Below are 7,344 nucleotides of genomic sequence, written 5' to 3' on the forward strand. Positions count from 1 at the left end.
TTTTTAATCAGAACATGTGTAAATGAGAGACACTGCCACCACGTGGAGGGCAGCCATGGTGGGGGGGGTCACAGAACTTCTTATTGGCAAGTCAGCAATTCTAACAGTGTCCTGGCTCAGTACTTTCTATTGTGCTTTGCTGTTATATATTAACTGGCTTTTAATAAAACTTGGCAGCATTTAGTAATTACTGAGAAAAACCTAAAAGTTATTGTTTTTCACTTTTTTTCTTGTTACACAGAGAAGAATGGTGTGGAAAGAATCAAAGATGAACACATTTAACTTCATTTTCTATATTTTGGGCAATGAATACTGTTACTTCTCATGATCCCTATGTGAAATAATAGGAACATTATTTCTCTATTTTTAATTCTTGCCTAGTAATCTACCCCCTTCTAAGAAAGCTCCCTTGCTTCATAGAGCTTAGGTATAGCTCCTTCTTTGGTTTCAAAGGATAACAGTAGTAAGATAGTTATAGAAAGATATTTGCTTTCATAATATACCTTGAGACTTACCAGAAAGTATATTAGGAAGGAAGAGTTCATTGGTTTCTTTTTCTCTGGCCAAAGCAAGTTCGTCCTGGAGAGGGTGAAGCCAGGCTGCTCCTTGGAGGCAGGGATTCTAAAGCTTCGTCTGACATACTTTGGGCATGTTGCAAGGAGGGACCAGTCCTTGGAGAAGGATGTCATGCTTGGGAGGGTGGAGGGACAGTGCAGGAGAGGAAGACCCTCTATGAGGTGGATTGATTCAGTGACTGGGATAATGGGGGTAGATGTGTTGGAAACAATAAGATTGGCATAGAAGAGATTAGGGTTTACGGCTGTTGTACATAGGGTCTCTATGAGTCACAGGCGACTTGACAGTGCACAACAACAAAAACAAGAAGAAAAGATTTTCAGACTTTTGTAGAGGAAGAGTGACTAATCAAGAGATAAAAGTCTTAAGGACAAAAAATAATCACGAATTTGTGAAATACTGTACAATCTGGCAGAAACTATCAATTCTGCTCAGTGATGTAATTCAGGCACATAGTTAATGCATGAGACCACTAACTAATATAAAAATCAAAGGAATGGTTTAGACAACAACTACATTTTCGATGAGAAGGGAAAGAAAGGAAAGCAAAATGAAAAACCAAAAAGACCGCAAAGTCGTTTGTAGTTATATGTACACATATATCAGAACCAATGCTTCTTAGAGACAATGAATTCTTTATTTTTAGAAATGTTAAGAATATTTCTCATTTTTATTTTACAGACCTTTTCAGAAGCAATTAGATTTAATTCAGATTATGGAGTGTTTGAAGTAATTAACAATGCTCCACAGCTTCTGGAGAAACAATTGAAAAAAATTCTACAAAACTTACAACCTCGAAATCCCATCTACAATGTTATAAGGAAGGGAAAACATGATGTTAAACCTGCACCCTTGGAAGACGAGACTATTAATGTCAACTACAAAATTATGGTAAGAAAAGATACTTGAGTTTGTATCTTGACAGATAAAGCATTTGTTGAAATTAGCATCGATCGTTTGGGCTTCCCTTTTTGCAATAAAACTATAGTGATTAAATTTTATTGTACATTTGTTAGGTGCTATATCATCTGTTTAGAAATTTCTTTAATCAAGCGGTTTTGTTGAGGTTTGATTACCATTTTGAAAAGACAGTATGCTTTAGAGCAGGGTTTAGGGCTGTTGTACATAGGATCGCTGTGAGTTGCAGGTTACTTGACAGCACATAACAACAACAATGTTAGAATATCAGGTTAATTTGGGGCAGTATAAATGTGTGAGTATCCTATACCTTATAGTTTAGATCATTCTAGAAAATGGACATATATAGTGACTATTTCATCTGAGTTTTATGACTATCTTATACAGCTGGGAATTGATATTTCTTACCCTCAGGTGACGTGGTTGAATTTTTATGTTGATTTTATACCACTTTGTTCAATCTTTCAATTAGTTCCAGTATTTTTCCTGCTGAGTTTCTGGGATTTTCTACATATAGAATCATATCTGTCTCATATGCAAATAGAAAGTTTTACTTTTTCTTTACTAGTTTGAGTGCCTTTTATTTTCCTTTTCTTGTCTTATCCTGGCTAGGACTTCCAGTACATATGATAAAGGATATTCCTCTTGGTTTCCATTTGAAAAGGGAATGTTTTCATTTTCATTTAAAGTTTTTGATAAAATTGGAAATTATTTTGGCTGTTTGGCTTTGTGTGTATGTCCTTAATTTTATTGAGAATTTACTTCTATTCCTATATTTAGGAGAACTTTTATCAATAATTGGTTTTGGATGTTATTAGATGTATTTTTTATCTATTCATGTGATCATGTGATTCTTTTGTTTTATTTTTGAAGTATACTTATGTTTTTCCTAATGTTGAGTAAGCCTTGCAAACCTGGTCTGAATCTTTCTTGACCATGATATATACTTTTTTTATGTGGTATTGCTTTCTCTTGGCTAGAATTTTGTTGGGAATTTTTGCATCTTAGTTTATGAGAGATAATGATTTTTATGTACTACAGATATATCCAGATATATAGCAAAGCCAAGGTCATTAACTTCTTAACCACAATCAGATATCCTAAGATGTGAGTCACTAGTTATGATGCCTCAGCACCACAGTCTTGAGGAATATCTTGGTCTGTCAGCATAACACAGTCCACAGTTAGTGTTCTAAACTGTACACTGGTAAGTAGTGACTGGAGACATTAAGAAAAGCTTGTGATTGGCCATCAAAGGTACAACCATTATTCTCTTCCTTTCTGGAACAAAGAAGAGTGAGGAAAACCAAAGTTGCATGGAAGCAATTAGTCCATAGCACTAATAAACCTAGCATATCTCAATTTCTAGAGTCTTCAAACCAAAAGAACTGGATAGTACCTGGATACTGCTGCTAACCACTCTAGAATGAGTCGTAATAGATAGAGTAGGAGATAAATGTAGAAAAATAGTTAAAATCACAATGATGGGAAGCTTGCTGATCTGACAGAGACTAGAAGAATCTCTATAGCCTTTAGTCATTCTTTGAGACTAGAATCAAACTTACCTCCGTCACACAACTTGGAGTCAAGCAACAGACATATGTGTAAGATGGTACAGTAGCACCAGGTTGGTACTCAGCCCTTAGAGCAGTCAGCTGTACGATATCACCAGCATAGCATTTGCCCAGGAATAAAGCTCAGAATGGAGAGAATGGTAGGGTGAATGGAAAAAAAGAACCACACCGAGAGCTTTTGGGAAAAGTGATGATAAAACATGAGAATTCCTAGAATATGTGTGAATGGAATTTCAGTCTTCTAGGTAAATTTTCATTGAAATCCCAATAAAAAGTTTTTTAGTGTAAAATATTTTAGTGTTTTATGAGGAAGCTCCAGTGGCTGGTTGTTCTTATATGCAGTTTAATTAGCTGTGTCTCATAGTAACCTTATGAGCCACAGCTCTGAACTCTGCCCTGTCCTGTGCCAACCTCACTATCTCTGACACACTTGAGCTCATTGTTATGGTCACTGTGTCAATCCATCTCATGGAGGGTCTTCCTCTTTTATGCTGACCTTTCACCTTTCCAAGCATAATGTCCCTCTCCAAGACCTGGGCCCTCCTAACAACATGCCCAAAGTATGTGATGTAGAGTTTCATCATTCTTCCCTCCAAAGAGAACCTTGCTTTCTCTCTTATCCTACTTTATCTAGGATACTTGTTTGTTCTCTTGACAGTCCATAGGATATTCAGTATTCTTCTCTAGCATCACAATTCAAAGACATCAATTTTTCAGTCATCTTTAGTAGTTATTGTCCAACTTTCAGGTGTATATCAAGCAGTTGAGAGGACAATGGATTGGATCAGGAACTGCACTCTCAACCCAAAGATTAGCGGCCCGAATCCACCAACTGTTTCATGAGAGAAATATGGACAGTCTCCTCTAAAGCCACTGAAAAGCCACTGGAATTGGTTCCTTCAGAAAGGTTTTTTATGATTGAAGTAAAATGGGAAAATCCAATAGTTAGAATACCCGCAAAAGTACAGTTTCACTTATATAATAATGTCTTAGTTATCTAATGCTGCTTTAATAGAGATGTTGTTTTTATGTGCCGTAGAGTTGCCTGTGACCCATAGTGACCCTCTGTACAACAGCCCTAAACCCTGCCGTACCCTGTGCTAATTTTATTGTCTCTGACACACCTATCCCCATTACCTCAGTCACTGAATCAATCCATCTCATCGAGGGTCTTCCTATCTTGTGCTGTCATCCCTCCACCCTCCCAAGCATGACATTCCTCTCCAAGGACTGATCCTGCCTTTCAACATGGTCAAAGTATGTCAGACAAAGCTTCAGAATTCTTGCCTCCAGGAGCAGCTTGTTCTTACCCTCTCAAGGATGAACCTGGTCGTTCTCTTAGCAGTCCATGGTATATTCAATACTCTTCTTCAGCACCACAGCTCAAAGGCATCAATTCTCCTTCTATCATCCCTAGTCATTGCCCAGCTTTCTGATGGTGCACCTTAGTCTCCAGACTGACATTGTTACTCTTGGAGAAGTCCCTGACACCTGACTTTCCCAATACTATACGTCTCTTGATTTCCTGGCAGTTACTGGTACCAAGAGTGTTTATTATGGAGCCAAACAATCTAAAGCTGTTAACAGTTTCAATCTCTTCACCATCCATCATGATGCTGCCAATCGGCCCAGAGGTGAGAATCTTTGCATTCTTGATGTTGCGCTTCAATCCATATTGAGAATCTGCAGTAAATGCTTCAGGCCCTCCTCAGTTTCAGCAAGCAAGGTTGTGTCATCTGCATAATGCAGATTGTTGATTAGTCTATCTCCAATCCTGATGCCACATTTCTCCTCATAGAGCCCAGCCTCCTGGATAATCTGTTCTACATATAAATTGAAAAGGTATGGAGATAGGACATATCCCTGGCGTACACCCTTCCCAATTTTGAACCATGCAGTGTCTCCTTGCTCTATTCTGATGACTGCCTCCTGGTCCAAGTATAGGTTTTTATACGCACAATCAAGTGTTCTAGGATTCCCATTCTTCTCAGAGTCAACCACAGCAAGAGATACTACATGCAAAAGGTTTTAAGAAATACAAATTTATTCTCTTAGAATTTAGGAGGCTAGACATCAGTAAGGTTATTATCTCTAAAGGAAGGCCTGCACTCTGTGCTATTGATTATGGAGGATAGTTCTTGTTTTTCTCCATAGCTGAATAATTCGTATCGCCTATCAGTCTCTTCCCTGGTGTCAAGGCACTTCTTCAAGCAATGATACCCTTCATGTCGTAGCCCTTTCTGAATTCAGCCTGAATTTCTGACAGTTCTTTGTTGATATGCAGTTTTAGCCAATTTTAAATTTTCTTCCAGAAGATTTTACTTGCATATGATGTTAAGAATATTCTTTGATAACTTCCTTTTATCAGTGGACCCCCTTTTTGGGGAATGGGAACATATATGAATCTCTTCCAGTCAGTTGGCCAGATAGCTGTCTTCCAGATTGCTTAGTATAGACTAGAACATGCTGGGACTGCCATCTGCATGTCAAAACATGTCAGTTGATACCCTGTCAATTCTTGGGGCCTTATTTTGTGCCATCAAGTTAGAACTGACTCATTGCTAACCCTCTAACAGCCTTTCAGAGGCTGTAAATTGCCCATGATTCCTTTTCTTTCTCCTATGGAGCAACTGGTGGTTTCATACCCCTGTTTCTCACTTGGCAGTGTAACTCTTCATTTTCTAGGCTTCTGGAGTTTCCCCTTATCTATTAGAGAGATGAAAATCAAAACAACAATGAGAGATAATCTCATCCCATCAGTAAGAGCAGAGTTCAACAAAACACCAAACAACACAAGCTATCATAGATGTGAAGATATGGGAGCTATCATACGCAGCAAGAAGGTAAAATAGTGCAGCAATTATGCAAAACATTTTGGTGCTTCCTTAGAAGACTGAGAGTAGAAATATCTTTGATTCAGCAATGCACTTACTAGGCATCTAACACAAAGAAATAAGATCTATGACAGGTCAACATATACACACACCTATGTTATTTACAATATATTTTATAAAAGCCAAGAGTTGAAAACAACCTAGATGTCTGTGAATGACTGAGTGGCTAAAGAAACTGAGGCACATTCACACAGTGGATCATTATGCATCACTAGAAAGAAAATAAAGAGTTCATGAAATACTTTAAAACATAAATGGACCTAGAAAAAATTTTGCTTAGTGACATAAATCAGTCACAAAAAGCCAACAGTATATGACCACTTTTATAAAAAGATAAGGAATGGTTTACACACAGAATCCATCTTGGAGGTTTAATAGGGATAGAAAGAGAAAAAGAGAAGAGTAAAAATTAATGGATAGATGAGTTGGTTGAAAGGAGAGGCAATATACAATAAGAAATCACTTCGGTATTATAATTACATAAATCAAGGTTAATTAATATTATAAAACAAAATGACTATGCAAAACTGAAAAAAATATGAATTTTAAACCTTCAGTCAAGGATTTTTTTTAAAGTTATTTGAAAAAATTAGCATTTGTTTTGTGTTCCAGGTATTCTTTTGATTTGGGGGGAAAATTAATGTAAGAAAAAATATTAGTAGTGAGTAAATATTTTAGGATGAATAGTAACTATAATACATTCTTAAATTGTTCTCACAACATCATGCTAAAATTACATAAAACTCATAATCAGACTACCTTTTTCTGCAGTCTTCCCTGTTTTGTCTTTCCAGTATTATCCTGTGGTCGGTTTACACTAAACTTATTGTTGTTTTCTCTTTCCTTCTTTCTTCAACATAACTAAATCATTCTTCAGGTATTTTGAAGGTATTTTCTGTGGGAAAGCTTTTCTAGTTTTAGTATCCATGCGTGCTTCCATAGACAGCTGTATTTATGACACCTGTAGTTGTTGTTATTGTTGTGTACCACTGAATCAGAAGTGCTCCATTGTGATCCTCAGATGAGTTTTCAGAGACAGTTAAGAATACAGGAGGAGATTGCCCATCTTTTTTCTCACGGTGCAGCTGGTGGATTTGAACTGCTTGCCTTTGGGATTGCAGTGCAGCTTTTTGCCATTAGGCCACCATGACACTGGTAGTACTATTGTTAATTGCTTGTGATTGTAAAATCTCCTTGAATATTATAGGGCCTTATCTTTCACATTAACCTGATATCCCCAGGATAATACCTGGAGATGTTAAATATTTAACAAGAATTTTTTTAAAACTTAAGAAGCAACCAGAAAAAAGCAGGAGTAGCCATATTACTCTCTGATAAAATAAATATCAATGTAAAAACCATCACGGAAGATAAGGAAGGTC

This window comes from Elephantulus edwardii, unplaced genomic scaffold, assembly GCF_000299155.1.
Source record: "Elephantulus edwardii isolate Elephantulus edwardi_28Jun2011 unplaced genomic scaffold, EleEdw1.0 scaffold00270, whole genome shotgun sequence".
NCBI lineage: Eukaryota > Metazoa > Chordata > Mammalia > Macroscelidea > Macroscelididae > Elephantulus > Elephantulus edwardii.